Below are 18730 nucleotides of genomic sequence, written 5' to 3'. Positions count from 1 at the left end.
AGTACTCGCCTAAGTTCTCCCACTTAGAGACTTAGCTGCAGTCCGGCACTCGCCTAAGTTTGAAAAAAATCCTACTGAGTGGAGAGCAATCCTCCCACTCGAGGGTTTAGCTACAGTCCAGTACTCGCCTAAGTACGAAACACATCTCAATCCTCAAGGACGACGAGGGGCGGGTCGACGGCCACCTTCTCCTGGAGAGCTTCGCCACAAATGCAATGCGCGATTCATCCCACTCTACAGTAACGAAGTACGGGTCGACTGCCACCGTCTCCTGGAGAGCTTCGCCACAAATACAATGTGCGCTTCGTCCCACTCTGCAACAACAGGGTGTGGGTCGACCGCTGCCTTCCCCTGGGGAGCTTCGCCACAAATACAAGACATGGGTCGACTACTTCCCTCTCCTTCGGAGCTGCGCTGCGAATACAGAAAGTTGTCTCGAATGAAGAATGGGTTCACTCGGCAGGAGATTCATAAAGATATTCAACGGTAAACCAAGTTCTGATAAATTCTAAAAGTTCCGGATCATAGATCGAAGTACTCGGACATGCAGCCCGAAAAAGTTTAATGGTTACAAAAACCACTCGGCATTCCGAGGCAAATTTAATGTGGGACATAAGAGTTTGTTCACTCCGCGGGAGGAGGGCTAGCAGGCTCGACGAACTCATCCAGGTCGACTCCATCGGCAATCCGACTGGCGGCAGCTATGAAAGTCTCCATGAAAGTTTGGAAGTCATGCTTCTGGGTGTTGGCGACCTTGATTGCGGCCAGCTTGCCTTGTCTCACCTCCTTGCAGTGGACACGAACCAAGGACAGAGCCACATCAGCGCCACACCGAGTAGAAGACTTCTTCCACTCCTGCACTCGGTCAGGGATTCCGTTAAGTCGAGTCATCAGAGACTCAAGATCGTTTTGGAGCGTAGCCTCTGGCCAAAGTGCCAGGTTGATCCATGACATGGCGACCTTCAGTCGAGCCAAGTGATCCACGGCACCGCCGATACGAGATTCCAGTCGGAGCAGATTCATGGCAGTTTCATCTTTCACGGGAGAGTTGATTGGATCGAAACCTGGTTCGATCCGCCCAGTCTCCTCTTCAAAGTTCTGGCAAAACTCTGCATTCATGATCCAAGGATAAGTCAATTTTCATACACTGAGTCGACACAAAAAAAACAGTCGGAACAGAATGTGCACCTTCAAGCTTGATGTACAACTTCTTGGCAAGACTCCTCAGATAGCTCTCCAGGTCATCCCTCCTGCGAGCAATGCCTTCCATTTTCTCGCCTTGAACGAGATTTGCCTTCTTCCAGCGCGAGCACTCCTTATTGGAGTCATTCAGAGCAGTCTTCAGCCTGGTATTCTGTTCTTCCAACTGGCCGACTGAAGCCAGCTTCTGTTCGGCCAGAGCGGTCCTGTAGTCAGCCTCCTTCTGGGCAGCAGCCAAATCCTGATCCTTTTTCGCCAAAGCTTCTCTCAGTTTTTCTGTAAAGAAATGATGATTGATTCAGAAATAGCAGAAGGGTGATCGAGCCTAAAACTGACCAGTCGACAAACTTGTCTTACCAGCGGCGCCGTCTCTGACCTTCTGCAGCTCTGTCCTGGCCAGCTCCAAGTCAAGTTTCAGTTGAATCTGCTGCCCCTCCAAATCAGCGAAGCGAGCTCCAAGATCACAAGATTTCTGAAATCAAAGGGGAGAAATTATTCCACAGCAAAAAACTTCAAAGACATTAAGTGCTAAGACTACGGTCGACTGCCCGCAGTCCACCATAGTCTTGGGGACTACACCCAGTGGGTGCACTTTGTGTGCCCCCACAGGTTCTGATTCCACTCGGCCGGTCCGCCGGAGTCGAGTTCAAAAAAGAGAGAGACAAAGTAGAACTCAGACCACAGTCGACTGCCAGCAGTCGACCGCGGTCTCGGGGACTACACCCAGTGGGTGCACTTTGCGTGCCCCCCGCCGGTTCTGATTCTACTCGACCGGATCGAGCGGAAGAAACAAACTACCAGTTCGGTTTTTACTCGACAAAATACAAAGACTATAGTCGACTGCCAGCAGTCCACCGTAGCCTCGGGGACTACACCCAGTGGGTGCACTCAGTGTGCCCCCACTAGTCCAAAACTTCAATGGACGCACCCAGTGGGTGTACAGATGCAAAGATTTTTGAAAAGAATCTTCAGATAGCCGACTAACCTGAACATTGCTCTGGAGAGCCGAGCTGGCATCATAGGCGGCTTGGCTGGCGTCCCGCACCATCTTCATCTTCTCCATCATAATGCCCGCCTGGCGTATGGCTTCCCTAGCAGCATTCACCTCGTCCTCTGGGACATGATGGGTCGCAAAAACTGAAGGCGGGTCGACAGGGGCCTGAGCAGTCGATGAAGAAGGCAAGGCACTCGACAGGGGCTCGGCGAAGGTAACAGAACCCCGATTGATGTCACCAGTGTCCTGAATGACTGGTTCCGCCTTCGGCGTCGACTATGGCACCTCGCTTGCAGGAGCTCACCCATTCTTCCTCGTCAAAGGCCTCTCGGGCTCTTCATCATCATTAGGGAGGTCAATAATGTTGGGAGCTGTGCAAAGTTCAATTGCCAAAATCACGTCACCCAATGGTGCACATTGCAGTTGAATCGACTGAACAAAGACAGTATGGCAGAAGTCATACCCGGATTAGAAGTGACCGCATCCTCCATCACCTCATCATCATCCCTGTAAGCTGAGGTCCCGGAAGTGGCAGCACTGACAATTCCAAAGTTCGTCCAGTTAAAACAAGAAAAACAAACAGCGCGGAGCGTCGAGTGAATACAAGGAGAGACACTCACGCGGAGGCGACAGGGATATCGATATTGATCTTCGGCAGCGCCTTCCGAGACTTCAGTTCTGCAACTTTGGGGTGCTTTGGCACCTTCTCAGTCGTGGTTGGTGAAGAGATCCGAGGACCCTTCGAAGACTGACCAGCCTGAGCAGTTGCCTTGTCGCGGGCACTCGGCCGATCCTGGTCAAGCTTGGATCGTCTCTCTATGCGAGGAGGCGACTCGACTTCTTCCCCATCACTTGAGTCGTCGCTTCCTCCATCCCCTTCACCATCGGAAGTCCACTCGCCGCTTTCGCCACCGCTCGCCTCACCTTCCAGAGCTTGCTCTTGCATCCCGTTGGGCATCGAATACATTTCAATAATGGCCTGAAAGAAAACAGGGAGGACAAAGCCAGTCGACGCAATACAGATAGTTGCGCGAGTGAATTCAGATTACAAGCAAAGACTCAGAATCAGACCTGCTCTGGTGCACGCGACTGGTCGAATGGGGGAACTCTCCTGGCTCCTCTGGGATTGCCCTTGTTCCCGGTAATGCTCGACAGCCACTTCTCCAGTGTGTCGTCGTCGACCTCCTCCGGGTGGATCCGAGTGGAGTCTTCTAGACCCGAATACATCCACATCGGATGGTCTTGGGCTTGGAGAGGCTGGATGCACCGCTGAAGGAAGACCTCCAAGAGATCCATACCAGTGACCCCGTCATGAATGAGCTGGACCACTCAGTTGACCAACACCTTCACGTGCGCCTTCTCCTCCGGGAGCACCTTCAAAGGGGAGGGTTTTTCCACTCGGTCCATGGTAAAGGGAGCGAGTCCAGTCGATTGCCCTGGCGTCGACTGGTCTTTACAGTAGAACCAGGTCGACTACCATCCGTGAACTGAGTCGGGAAGAATCATGGCCAAAAAGGAGATTTTCCCCTCGTCTAGATGCCAAGACCCCCACACATCTGGATCACTTGGGTCCTCTCGTCACTCGGATTAGCCTTTTTCACTGTCTGAGAGCGACAAGTGAAAATATGCTTGAAAAGACCCCAGTGAGGTCGACAACCCAAGAAGTTCTCATACAAGGAAATGAACGTGGCAAGATAAACGATTGAGTTGGGGGTAAAATGGTGGAGTTGAGCCCCAAAGAAGTTCAGAAACCCTCGGAAGAAAGGATGGGGAGGCAAGGAAAACCCACGGTCTACGTGAGTGGCAAGAAGAACGCGCTCACCCTCCCGGGGTTGCGGCTCGGATTCCTTCCCCGGAAGCCGCGCCGAGTCGTAGAGGATCAGCCCTCCCTCGGCCAGGTCATCGAGGTCTTCTTGGGAGATCCTCGAGTGGATCCAGTCGCCCTGGATCCAACCCTTCGGCAGGCCAGTCCGCGAGGAAGATCCGCCCCGGCTCGTTGCCTTCCCCTTCGACCTCGCCGTCGCCTTCTTTTCCCGCTCCAGAGCCACTATCTTCTCCTTCACCATTGTCGCCGACGAGACGCATCTGGTGCGGTGGCGCAGGCGCGAGAGCAAGCGCAGCGGAGAGGCGTGAGGAGGAGAAGAGGTAATGGGGCGCACTGTTCGGGAGACTCCGGTCCAACGCCTTATATGAGGCCGCTTCCAAGTGGCTGACAGGTAGGCCCAGATGACTCTGTCAAATCCCGTAATGACCGCCCGAGCGATACGTGGTGAAAAAGGTGGCGCGGGGATCAAGGCGGCTCCGCTCTATCCCATCCGATTACTGCACCCCTCCCCGTCCCGCGCGATTCCCAAAATTCAGATCCCACTAAATCCGCAGGCAGCAAACAACTTGTCAGACCAAAGATCTTCTCCGCACCGTCACTCGGAGCCTTACAAGTAAAGAAACTCACTCGACGAAGAATTAAGAATGGATCAAGGTGACTGAAAAGGAAGTTGCTGTCATCACTCAGGTTCGTTGATCCGAAACAAGATACGCTCACGACATGGAAAACAAGTCGGAGAAGTCCTCAACTCCTTCCCCACTCAAACCTTGATTCATTCGGGGGCTAATGATGAAGTTATGTACCTAGGGTAGGGTCACGGACCTGTCCTAACTGCCCTACCCAAGGACACCTCTAGAATAAATCACCTTTCAATCGACTTGGAGGTGTTCCACTCGACAGACTCGAAGACACTCGACCAAGAAGCAATTACTCGACCAAGATCCAACCACTCGACGGACAGGGGACCTAAAGTCACTCCACATGCTAACGGTCCGTCATTAAGTAGCTTTTATGGTCATCATAGCACTTTATTACTAGCGTTATCAGTAACGCCCTGCCTTAATGTACATTGAACCCTTTGTAACATGGGCTGGCCGGGGTCCTGGCGCACTCTATATAAGCCACGCCCTCCTCCGAGACAAGGGTTCGCACCTCTGTAACTCATACTCACATAATCCAGTCGACTGCCTCCGGGCTCCGAGCGTAGGGCTTTTACTGAAGGAAATATGCCCTAGAGGCAATAATAAAGTTATTATTTATTTCCTTATATCATGATAAATGTTTATTATTCATGCTAGAATTGTATTAACGGGAAACATAATACATGTGTGAATACATAGACAAACAGAGTGTCACTAGTATGCCTCTACTTGACTAGCTCGTTAATCAAAGATGGTTATGTTTCCTAACCATGGACAAAGAGTTGTTATTTGATTAACGGGGTCACATCATTAGTTGAATGATCTGATTGACTTGACCCATTCCGTTAGCTTAGCACTTGATCATTTAGTATGTTGCTATTGCTTTCTTCATGACTTATACATGTTCCTGTAACTATGAGATTATGCAACTCCCGTTTACCGGAGGAACACTTTGGGTACTACCAAACGTCACAACGTAACTGGGTGATTATAAAGGAGTACTACAGGTGTCTCCAAAGGTACATGTTGGGTTGGCGTATTTCGAGATTAGGTTTTGTCACTCCGAATGTCAGAGAGGTATCTCTGGGCCCTCTCGGTAATGCACATCACATAAGCCTTGCAAGCATTGCAACTAATGAGTTAGTTGTGGGATGATGTATTACAGAACGAGTAAAGAGACTTACCGGTAACGAGATTGAACTAGGTATTGGATACCGACGATTGAATCTCGGACAAGTAACATACCGATGACAAAGGGAACAACGTATGTTGTTATGCGGTCTGACCGATAAAGATCTTCGTAGAATATGTGGGAGCCAATATGGGCATCCAGGTCCCGCTATTGGTTATTGACCGGAGACGTGTCTCGGTCATGTCTACATTGTTCTCGAACCCGTAGGGTCCGCACGCTTAAGGTTACGATGACAGTTATATTATGAGTTTATGCATTTTGATATACCGAAGGTTGTTTGGAGTCCCGGATGTGATCACGGACATGACGAGGAGTCTCGAAATGGTCGAGACATAAAGATTGATATATTGGAAGCCTATGTTTGGATATCGGAAGTGTTCCGGGTGAAATCGGGATTTTACCGGAGTACCGGGAGGTTACCGGAACCCCCCGGGAGGTATATGGGCCTTAGTGGGCCTTAGTGGAAAAGAGAAGGGGTTGCCCAAGGTGGGCTGCGCGCCTCCCTCCCTCCCCTAGTCCTATTAGGACAAGGAGAGGTGGCCGCCCCCCCTCTCTCTTTTCCCCCTCCGTGAATCCTATTCCAACTAGGATTGGGGGGGGGGGATCCTACTCCCAGAGGGAGTAGGACTCTCCTGGTGCGCCTCCTGTGGCCGGCCAGCCTCCCCCCTCTAGTCCTTTATATACTGAGGCAGAGGCACCCTAGAACACACAAGTTGATCCACGTGATCTATTCCTTAGCCGTGTGCGGTGCCCCCAGCCACCATATTCCTCGATAATATTGTAGCGGAGTTTAGGCGAAGCCCTGCTGCTGTAGTACATCAAGATCGTCACCACGCCGTCGTGCTGACGGAACTCTTCCCCGACACTTTGCTGGATCGGAGTTCGGGGATCGTCATCGAGCAGAACGTGTGCTCGAACTCGGAGGTGCCGTAGTTTCGATGCTTGATCGGTTGGATCGTGAAGACGTACGACTACTTCCTCTATGTCGTGTCAACGCTTCCGCAGTCGGTCTGCGTGGGTACGTAGACAACACTCTCCCCTCTCGTTGCTATGCATCACATGATCTTGCGTGTGCGTAGGAATTTTTTTGAAATTACTACGAAACCCAATAGTGGTATGAGAGCCAGGTTATTTTTGTTGAAGTTATCGACAACTGGCAAAAGCCTTATGGTTGTCTCTTTATTGCATAAGATGCAAGCGCCAAATAATTGCTTTACTTTATCGCTATGCGATAGCAATAGTTGCAAGAGAAATAGTTGGCGAGACGACCGTGTAACGACACATTGATATAGATCAAGATGATGGAGATCATGGTGTCATGCCGGTGACGATATAGATCATGACAGTACTTTGGAGATGGAGATCAAAGAAGCAAGATGATGATGGCCATATCATGTCACATATTTTGATTGCATATGATGTTTATCTTTTATACATCTTATTCTTGCTTTGATTGACGGTAGCATTATAAGATGATCTCTCACTAATTATCAAGAAGTGTTCTCCCTGAGTATGCACCGTTGCGAAAGTTCTTCGTGCTGAGACACCACGTGATGATCGGGTGTGATAGGCTCTATGTTCAAATACAACGGGTGCAAAACAGTTGCACACGCGGAATACTCAGGTTATACTTGACGAGCCAAGCATATACAGATATGGCCTCGGAACACGGAGACCGAAAGGTCGAGCGTGAATCATATAGTAGATATGATCAACATAGTGATGTTCACCATTGAAACTACTCCATCTCACCTGATGATCGGACATGGTTTAGTTGATTTGGATCACGTGATCACTTAGAGGATTAGAGGGATGTCTATCTAAGTGGGAGTTCTTAAGCAATATGATTAATTGAACTTAAATTTATCATGAACTTAGTCCTGGTAGTATTTGGCAAGTTATGTTGTAGATCAATAGCTCGCGTTGTTGCTTCCCTGTGTTTATTTTGATATGTTCCTAGAGAAAATTGTGTTGAAAGATGTTAGTAGCAATGAGGCGGATTGGATCCGTGATCTGAGGTTTATCCTCATTGCTGCACAGAAGAATTATGTCCTTGATGCACCGTTAGGTGACGGACCTATTGCAAGAGCAGATGCAGACGTTATGAACGATTGGCTAGCTCAATATGATGACTACTTGATAGTTTAGTGCACCATGCTTAACGGCTTAGAATCGGGACTTCAAAGACGTTTTGAACGTCATGGAGCATATGAGATGTTCCAGAAGTTGAAGTTAATATTTCAAGCAAATACCCGAGTTGAGAGATATGAAGTCTCCAACGAGTTCTATAGCTAAAAGATGGAGGAGAATCGCTCAACTAGTGAGCATGTGCTCAGATTGTCTGGGTACTACAATCGCTTGAATCAAGTGGGAGTTAATCTTCCAGATAAGATAGTGATTGACAGAATTCTCTAGTCACCATCACCAAGTTAGTAGAACTTCGTGATGAACTATGATATGCAAGGGATAACGGAAACGATTCCCAAGCTCTTCGTAATGCGGAAATTGACGAAGATAGAAATCGAGAAAAACATCAAGTGTTGATGGTAGACAAGACCACTAGTTTCAAGAAAAGGGCAGAGGGAAGAAGGGGAACTTAAAGAAGAATAGCAAGCAAGTTGCTGCTCAAGTGAAAAAGCCCAAGTCTGATCCTAAGCCTGAGACTAAGTGCTTCTACTGTAAAGGGACTGGTCACTGGAAGCGGAACTACCCCAAGTGATTGGCAGATAAGAAGGATGGCAAAGTGAACATAAGTATATTTGATATACATGTTATTGATGTGTACTTTACTAGTGTTTATAGCAACCCCTCAATATTTGATACTAGTTCAGTTGCTAAGATTAGTAACTCGAAATAGGAGTTGCAGAATAAATAGAGACTAGTTAAGGGTGAAGTGATGATGTGTGTTGGAAGTGGTTCCAAGATTGATATGATCATCATCGCACACTCCCTATACTTTCGGGATTAGTGTTGAACCTGAATAAGTGTTATTTGGTGTTTGCGTTAAGCATGAATATGATTTGATCATGTTTGTTGTAATACGGTTATTCATTTAAGTAAGAGAATAAATTGTTGTTCTGTTTACATGAATAAAACCTTATATGGTTACACACCCAATGAAAATAGTTCGTTGGATCTCGATCGTAGTGATACACATAATCATAATATTGAAACCAAAAGATGCAAAGTTAATAATGATAGTGCAACTTATTTGTGGCACTACTGTTTAGGTCATATTGGTGTAAAGCGCATGAAGAAACTCCATGCTGATGGGCTTTTGGAATCACTTGATTATGAATCAGTTGATGCTTGCGAACCATGCCTTATGGGCAAGATGACTAAGACTCTGTTCTTCGGAAAAATGGAGCGAGCAACAGATTTGTTGGAAATCATACATACTGATGTATGTGGTCCGATAAATATTGAGGCTCGCGACAAGTATCATTATTTTCTGATCTTCGCAGATGATTTGAGCAGATATGAGTATATCTACTTGATGAAACATAAGTCTGAAACATTTGAAAAGTTCAAAGAATTTCGGAGTGAAGTGAAAAATCATCGTAACAAGAAAATAAAATTTCTACGATCTGATCATAGAGAAGAGTATTTGAGTTACGAGTTTGGTCTTCAATTAAAACAATGTGGAATAGTTTCACAAACTCATGCCACATGGAACACCACATCATAATGGTGTGCCCGAACGTCATAACCGTACTTTATTGGATATAGTACAATCTATGATGTCTCTTACCGATCTACCACTATCGTTTTGGGGTTATGCATTAAAGACAGCTGCATTCACGTTAAAAAGGGCACCATCTAAGTCCGTTGAGACGACATAATCTGAACTGTGGTTTGGCAAGAAACCAAAGTTGTCGTTTCTTAAAGTTTGGGTTGCAATGCTTATATGAAAAAGTTTCAACTTGATAAGCTCAAACCCAAATCGGAGAAGTGCGTCTTCATAGGATACCCAAAAAGAAAAATGTTGGGTATACCTTCTATCACAGATCCGAAGGCAAGCTATTCGTTGCTAGGAATGGATCCTTTCTACAGAAGGAGTTTCTCTCGAAAGAAGTGAGTGGGAGGAAAGTAGAACTTGATAAGGTAATTGTACCTTCTCCCTTATTGGAAAGTAGTTCATCATAGAAATCTGTTCCTGTGACTACTACACCAATTAGTGAGGAAGCTAATGATGATGATCATGTAACTTCAGGTCAAGTTACTACCGAATCTCGTAGGTAAACCAGAGTAAGATCGCGCCAGAGTGGTACGGTAATCCTGTTCTGGAAGTCATGCTACTAGATCATGATGAATCTACGAACTATGAAGAAGCGATGGTGAGCCCAGATTCCGCAAAATGGCTTGAGGCCATGAAATCTGAGATGGGATCCATGTATGAGAACAAAGTATGGACTTTGGTTGACTTGCCCGATGATCGGGAAGCCATAAAAAATAAATGGATCTTCAAGAGGAAGACAGACGCTGATAGTAGTGTTACTATCTACAAAGCTAGAATTGTCGCAAAAGGTTTTCGACAAGTTCAAGGTGTTGACTACGATGAGAGTTTCTCACTCGTATCTATGCTTAAATCTATCCGAATCATGTTAGCAATTGCCGCATTTTATGAAATCTGGCAAATGGATAAACAAAACTGCATTCCTTAATAGATTTATTAAAGAAGAGTTGTATATGATACAACCAGAAGGTTTTGTCAATCCTAAAGGTGCTAACAAAATATGCAAGCTCCAGCGATCCATCTATGGACTGGTGCAAGCATCTCGGAGTTGGAATATACGCTTTGATAAGTTGATCAAAGCATATAGTTTTATACAAACTTGCGGTGAAGCCTGTATTTACAAGAAAGTGAGTGGGAGCACTACAGCATTTCTAATAAGTATATGTGAATGACATATTGTTGATCGGAAATAATGTAGAATTATTCTGTAAAGCATAAAGGAGTGTTTGAAAGGAGTTTTTCAAAGAAAGACTTCGGTAAAGCTGCTTACATATTGAGCTTCAAGATCTATAGAGATAGATCAAGACGCTTGATAAGTTTTTTCAATGAGTACATACCTTGACAAGATTTTGAAGTAGTTTAAAATGGAGCGGTCAAAGAAAGAGTTCTTGCCTGTATTACAAGGTGTGAAGTTGAGTAAGACTCAAAGCCCGACCACGGCATAATATAGAAAGAGAATGAAAGTCATTCCCTATGCCTTGGCTATAGGTTCTATAAAGTATGCCATGCTGTGTACCAAATCTATTGTATACCCTACACTGTGTTAAGCAAGGGAGTACAATAGTGATATAAGAGTAGATCACTGGACAGCGGTCAAACTTATCCTTAGTGGAATAAAGAAATATTTCTCAATTATGGAGGTGACAAAAAGGTTCGTCGTAAAAGGTTACGTCGATGCAAGTTTTGACACAGATCTGGATGACTCTAAGTCTCAATCTAGATACATATTGAAAGTGGGAGCAATTAGCTAGAGTAGCTCCGTGTAGAGTATTGTTGACATAAATATTTGCAAAATACTTACGGATCTGAATGTGGCAGACCCGTTGACTAAAATTATCTCACAAGCAAAACATGATCACACCTTAGTACTCTTTGGGTGTTAATCACATAGCGATCTGAACTAGATTACTGACTCTAGTAAACCCTTTGGGTGTTGATCACACATCGATGTGAACTATGGGTGTTAATCACAGGGTGATGTGAACTATTGCTGTTAAATCACATGGCGATGTGAACTAGATTATTGACTCTAGTGCAAGTGGGAGACTGAAGGAAATATGCCCTAGAGGCAATAATAAAGTTATTATTTATTTCCTTATATCATGATAAATGTTTATTATTCATGCTAGAATTGTATTAACCGGAAACATAATACATGTGTGAATACATAGACAAACAAAGTGTCACTAGTATGCCTCTACTTGACTAGCTCGTTAATCAAACATGGTTATGTTTCCTAACCATGGACAAAGAGTTGTTATTTGATTAATGGGGTCACATCATTAGTTGAATGATCTGATTGACTTGACCCATTCCGTTAGCTTAGCACTTGATCGTTTAGTATGTTGCTATTGCTTTCTTCATGACTTATACATGTTCCTGTAACTATGAGATTATGCAACTCCCGTTTACCGGAGGAACACTTTGGGTACTACCAAACATCACAACGTAACTGGGTGATTATAAAGGAGTACTACAGGTGTCTCCAAAGGTACATGTTGGGTTGGCGTATTTCGACATTAGGTTTTATCACTCCGATTGTCAGAGAGGTATCTCTGGGCCCTCTCGGTAATGCACATCACATAAGCCTTGCAAGCATTGCAACTAATGAGTTAGTTGCAGGATGATGTATTATAGAATGAGTAAAGAGACTTGCCGGTAACGAGATTGAACTAGGTATTGGATACCGACGATCGAATCTCGGACAAGTAACATACCGATGACAAAGGGAACAACGTATGTTATTATGCGGTCTGACCGATAAAGATCTTCGTAGAATATGTAGGAGCCAATATGGGCATCCAGGTCCCGCTATTGGTTATTGACCGGAGACGTGTCTCGGTCATGTCTACATTGTTCTCGAACCCGTAGGGTCCGCACGCTTAAGGTTACGATGACAGTTATATTATGAGTTTATGCATTTTGATATACCGAAGGTTGTTCGGAGTCCCGGATGTGATCACGGACATGACGAGGAGTCTCGAAATGGTCGAGACATAAAGATTGATATATTGGAAGCCTATGTTTGGATATCAGAAGTGTTCCGGGTGAAATCGGGATTTTACCGGAGTACCGGGAGGTTACCGGAACCCCCCGGGAGGTATATGGGCCTTAGTGGGCCTTAGTGGAAAAGAGAAGGGGCTGCCCAAGGTGGGCTGCGCGCCTCCCTCCCCAAGTCCTATTAGGACAAGGAGAGGTGGCCGGCCCCCCCTCTATCTTTTCCCCCTCCGTGAATCCTATTCCAACTAGGATTGGGGGAGAATCCTACTCCCAGAGGGAGTAGGACTCTCCTGGCGCGCCTCCTGTGGCCGGCCAGCCTCCCCCCCTCTAGTCCTTTATATACTGAGGCAGAGGCATCCTAGAACACACAAGTTGATCCACGTGATCTATTCCTTAGCCTTGTGCGGTGCCCCCAGCCACCATATTCCTCGATAATACTGTAGCGGAGTTTAGGCGAAGCCCTGCTGCTGTAGTACATCAAGATCGTCACCACGCCGTCGTGCTGACGGAACTCTTCCCCGACACTTTGCTGGATCGGAGTCCGGGGATCATCATCGAGTTGAACGTGTGCTCGAACTCGGAGGTGTCGTAGTTTCGATCCTTGATCGGTTGGATCGTGAAGACGTACGACTACTTCCTCTACGTCGTGTCAACGCTTCCGCAGTCGGTCTGCGTGGGTACGTAGACAACGCTCTCCCCTCTCGTTGCTATGCATCACATGATCTTGCATGTGCGTAGGAAATTTTTTGAAATTACTACGGAACCCAACATTTACTTCCTCCGAGAAGGGCCTGAACTCGTAAACCTTGTGTCCTTACAACTTCTCCATAATTAAGATCTCCCCTCTCCATACTTACCCCCCTACATTACTGTTAGACTTAGAACCACGACAGCCGGCACGCCCACAAGGGCGAGGTAGACACAAACAACTCCCTCTCATGCCTGCGGAATTGTGTTACTTTCTAGTCATATGGCGAGAAAGTGATACAATAAGAAGAAAACAATCAAAACGTATGTCTCTCTAGCTAGCTAGTACCACAGGCTTAAGCTTGTACAAAAACCTCTTCTGAGAGGAAGCCAGCCTTGCCTTGATATGGCTATATAAGCTGCTGGGGAATACACAAGGCTGGCAAACACCACGAGAAGTCCTTTACCTGCATTTTTTAATACAGTACTAAATAAAAATGTTGAGTCTTGCTTGGACTCGTCGCGGCGACGCGGAGGTACCACCTACCCCAACCCCAACCTGGGGTGGCTGCTCTCTCCACGGACTCGACATTGAGGTGATGAGGGAGAAGGACACTGTCCCTGGCGACAACGGCAGCGGTCTAGTTGCAATCCCTTCATATTTCTGGGGTGCCCGGCTGGCGAAGCGGCAAGATGGAGTCTTCCCCTTGTACACGGGCTACTCGGCGGCGAGGGCCTTGGTCGGCAAGGGGACGGGGGCCATGTCAGATTTGAGAAGGCTGTCTCGCGAGGCGGAAGACATGCTGGCGGAGATGTTTGCTAGCATTAGCAGTGATGGCGGAGGCGACGCGGCGCGACCCAGGGTGGTGCAACTGCGATTGTCGCCGGAGCTGGCGCGGTGGAAAAGCACGCAGCACGCAATCGGCAGCGTGTTGCCCACTAAGGGCGTCGGGCTGGTCCAAGCCGCGCCGCAGGTTCTCGCCTTGCTGGGCGCCGCCGACTGGCCTGAGGCGATGACAACAACCAATGCCCTATCTGGTAGCGGCATGGCGAACCTGCTGATTGTCGTGGTGGACATGGCATTTTACTATGAGCACGAGTACCACAAGGTGTTCCCCTCCTTTAGCCGCCTCCTGCGCGACGGGCTCGCCGACGCCAGCTCGCTACGAACCCCTGGTGGCAGGCAGCGACGCGAGGCCGTCGCCATCGGCGCGTCCTACATCCGAGCCAAGATCGCATTGGAGGCGGCGCACAGGACGCTCCTCAAGGACCGGTCGGGGCAGATTAGTACTAGTAAATCCATTTTGAAAAGTAGTTTTCGTGACATACTAAGTCTGGCACTAGGTTTAAGTTGGACCACCTATAGCCTGCTTGAGCGACGCATGTTTCTGGTGTGCATGTCCACTTGACCTCGCTCCAGTAATTGTGGATCCTGGATATTGACACTTGTGGTCACCACTTGGAATCGGATTCCGATTTGGGCATTCCACTGGACCTCTGTTAGACTACTTATAGTGGGAATAGCTTAGATATTAATATTGCACACCCCAATATAAGTTTGCTTATGTGACAACTGTTAATAAGAAGAGATGTGTTTCTGGTAACGTAATATGTTTTTTGCTACATCGCTCGCATTTTTGGTACAATCAGCGTCACATTTTGCCACATCGCACGGCCATCGTATTTTTTGCTACATACGACAACCAGTGTTATAAATTGCTACAACCGATGTCCCATCCGACTACAACCAACCTAGCGTTTTGCTATATCGCACGACCGTCACATTTTTGCTACAATCAGCGTCACTCGCCCCAACATCACAAATTGCTACAACCGGCAGCTCGGGGCTCTGCAATGGCTCAATGGTGAGAATTATTTTTTAGAATCGATGCTCGAATTTGCTGGAATGGGGCAAGCAAACGTGAGGTGAGCCGGACAAGCTGCGACATCGGGCGTGAGCGGCGGCAAGCATGCCGGCGAGCGGCGGCCATCGCAACCGAAGCATCTGCTTGCTTTTCTATGGAAAACGACTATTTGTTTTGAGATAAATGTCATTTACATTTTTATATACCGAAGAATATGACATTACCCTAGCAAGTCATTTCCGGACAATAATTATAAAAAAGTGATTTACAAGTGAGCCTCTAGTTTATTAAAACTGGGATGCGACTCACTCTATTAATATGCACGGCGCCAGTCACTCTGACTGAAACGGTCACCTGCTCGAAGCGAGCAGCTGATCAATGAATATATATTGTAAATATGGGCTGATCTTATTTTTTAATTAAATATGTGTTTCATATTCACTTTTGTATATTAGAGATAAAAAACGTATGGCTTTGGAGGATGCTTTGAAAATGTCGATTGACAAAGCTTTAAGATGGATAAACTGAAAAACTCATCGTATTCCCGCCCAACTGAAAGAGATGCATGTAAACAATTGTACTTCTTTATATATTTGTTACACATGATAACAGAAACGAGGTATTCCCTATACATGTTTGTTTTTTGAGAGTAAGAGAAAGATGAAGATGTATTATGTCGACGATCAAAAAGAATCGGTCGACAAGAGTGTTGACGCGATGTTATTGAAAGGAGTCAAATATTCATTGCCAGTTATATAAATCAATAGAAATATAAAAAATAAGGGCATTCTACTAATAGAGCTAGTTGTGAACGGAGAGGACCCTCATTTTGCCCATCATCAGGACCATGGACCCTGAGTAGTACGATGATCGACAAGGAAACCCGCAAGAATGTCTGGCCGTCGTCCTCGATATGCTCGGCACCGTCTGGCCGTCCCTCGTCACTGCCCGGCACGCCCACAAGGGCGAGGTAGACACAAACAACTCCCTCTCATACCTGCGGAATCGTGTTACTTTCTAGTCATATGGCGAGAAAGTGATACAACAAGAAGAAAACAATCAAAACGTATGTCTCTCTAGCTAGCTAGTACCACAGGCGTAAGCTTGTACAAAAACCAGTTCTGAGAGGAAGCCAGCCTTGCGTTGATATGGCTATACAAGGCTGGTAAACACCACGAGAAGTCCATTACCTGCATTTTTTTAATACAGTACTAAATAAAAATGTTGAGTCTCGCTTGGACTCGTCGCGGCGACGCGGAGGTACCACCCACCCCAACCTCAACCTGGGGTGGCTGCTCTCTCCACGGACTCGACATTGAGGTGGTGAGGGAGAAGGACACTGTCCCTGGCGACAACGGCAGCGGTCTAGTTGCAATCCCTTCATATTTCTGGGGTGCCCGGCTGGCGAAGCGGCAAGATGGAGTCTTCCCCTTGTACACGGGCTACTCGGCGGCGAGGGCCTTGGTCGGCAAGGGGACGGGGGCCATGGCAGATTTGAGAAGGTTGTCTCGCGAGGCGGAAGACATGCTGGCGGAGATGTTTGCTAGCATTAGCAGTGATGGCGGTGGCGACGCGGCGCGGCCCAGGGTGGTGCAACTGCGATTGTCGCCGGAGATGGCGCTGTGGAAAAGCACGCAGCACGCAATCGGCAACTTGTTGCCCACTAAGGGCGCCGGGCTGGTCCAAGCCGCGTCGCAGGTTCTTGCCTTGCTGGGCGCCGCCGACTGGCCTGAGGCGATGACAACAACCAACGCCCTATCTGGTAGCGGCATGGCGAACCTGCTGATTGGCGCCTACGACATGCGCACCCTCTTCTCCAACTACGTGGTGGACATGGCATTTTACTACGAGCACGGGTACCACAAGGTGTTCCCCTCCTTCAGCCGCCTCCTGCGCGACGGGCTCGCCAACGCCCGCTCGCTACGAACCCTTGGTGGCTGGCAGCGACGCGAGGCCGTCGCCATCGGCGCGTCCTACATCCGAGCCAAGATCGCATTGGAGGCGGCGCACAGGACGCTCCTGAAGGACCGGTCGGGGCAGATGGACCGCCACACCGCCCAGGTCATGTCCCTGTGTGAGAGCAACATCCTCGGCATGGGGGCCGAGGCCATAGCCGGGGGCTTCGATGTTGGCGCCGTCACGAGCGACCTCGTCTTCAGCTCGCCCAGCACCGATGTCATCGATGTGGGCAGCGACCTGGTAAACTCCGAGGTCATGAACTCATTCCTTAACGTGGCCGACATCGCCGCCTCAGGCGTGGTGAGCGAGACGGCGCTGCGGGCCATCTACGACGCCTACGCTGCCACTGGAGCTCGGATGTACACTCAGAGGTGGCACGAGCCTGTGGCCCGGATGTGCATCACCTTGTACACTTGGCATCTGCACAACGACCGGCACATGTTCCTCCGCCGCGCCCTCCTAGGATGGCCCAAGGCTCGCAAGTCCCCGGCGCAGCCCCAGCGCGAGGCCGACTTCGACGAGGTCTTCGACACCGACTTTCATACCACCGGCTTCAGCAGGCCCCTTGACCCTGAGTATGCCTGCAATGGGGAAGAAACCTGCGACCACGTCCGGCGCTTCCTCAAAGTAAAAGGAGACCAAGACCACCTGCTGGCCGCCCTTTGGTCGTCCATTGTCACCGGTCCGCTGGAGTACGTCCGGACGGGCGAGGTGGACGAGCAGCGTGAAAACACCTCATTGAATCCTCGCGCCTGCAAATGGTCCAGCTCTTCTCCAAGGGCCTCATCAACGAAATGGTTTGGCTCGTCGCCCATGCAAGCCACCATGCCTGGCAGGTGAACTATCTGTTTGAGGCCGCCATGTTTGGCAGCATCCTGGACGGGGGCGAGTTGATAGGCAAGCTCGATCGGGCGGAATAGGCTGTCAACATGCATCCATCTTAATTATATTCGGCCGGCCGGCCTGCTGTGATCGATCCGAACGAACGTGGTTAATTCTGCGTGCATGCATGTTTTCCTTTTCAAGTCTATATATCTATGTCCTGTATTTTCTTTCTTCTTTGGGAATCCCCTTTCTTTCCAATCATACGATGACATTCAACTTTTTTCCATCTCATTCATCCCAAACTCAAAATATTATGTATGTATGTATGTATGTATGTATTTATGTATGTATGTATGTTACTTACAGTTTATATACGTGCATCTACTCCTATTTAATTTACATGAGGTCGACATTGGTGTCCTCTCCAAATTCCAACCAAACCTTCTTGGTGTCGTTCGTCCAAGAAGCAAATCTCGGAAATGATATGTTTCATCTCCTACTCACAACTATCCTCAAACACCATCTTTTTTGTTTTGTATAAATAAATATCCATATGGAACGGTAAAAATAGAGCCAGCCATATAATAGCGGAAATTAATTAATTAAGCAACTAGTGTTTTTCTCTTTTTCTTTTTTGAAAAGAAGGATAGCCTTCGGCCTCTGCATCAAAGTGATGCATGCAACCATTTAAAAAAAAATTCAAAGCTCACTCTTGCCTGACTTCTTTGTCAACAAGTTGAAGTGTGCATCGATTGCCAACCAGCCGTGGGTTTTGCACCTTGTTAAGGAGGAATAGGAAACAACGA

At 47.7% G+C, this 18730-nt stretch overlaps 1 pseudogene; it reads left to right on the top strand.

The window, feature by feature from the left end:
* Nucleotides 1–16361: 16361 nt before the first annotated feature.
* On the top strand, nt 16362–18033 carry LOC123084028 (uncharacterized; annotated as a pseudogene).
* The last annotated feature ends 697 nt before the right edge of the window (nt 18034–18730 follow it).

The sequence above is a fragment of the Triticum aestivum genome, chromosome 4A, assembly GCF_018294505.1.
Source record: "Triticum aestivum cultivar Chinese Spring chromosome 4A, IWGSC CS RefSeq v2.1, whole genome shotgun sequence".
Taxonomy (NCBI): Eukaryota; Viridiplantae; Streptophyta; class Magnoliopsida; order Poales; family Poaceae; genus Triticum; species Triticum aestivum.
The sequence above is the reverse complement of the archived record's forward strand: the minus strand, read 5'-3'. Positions and strand labels throughout refer to the sequence as shown.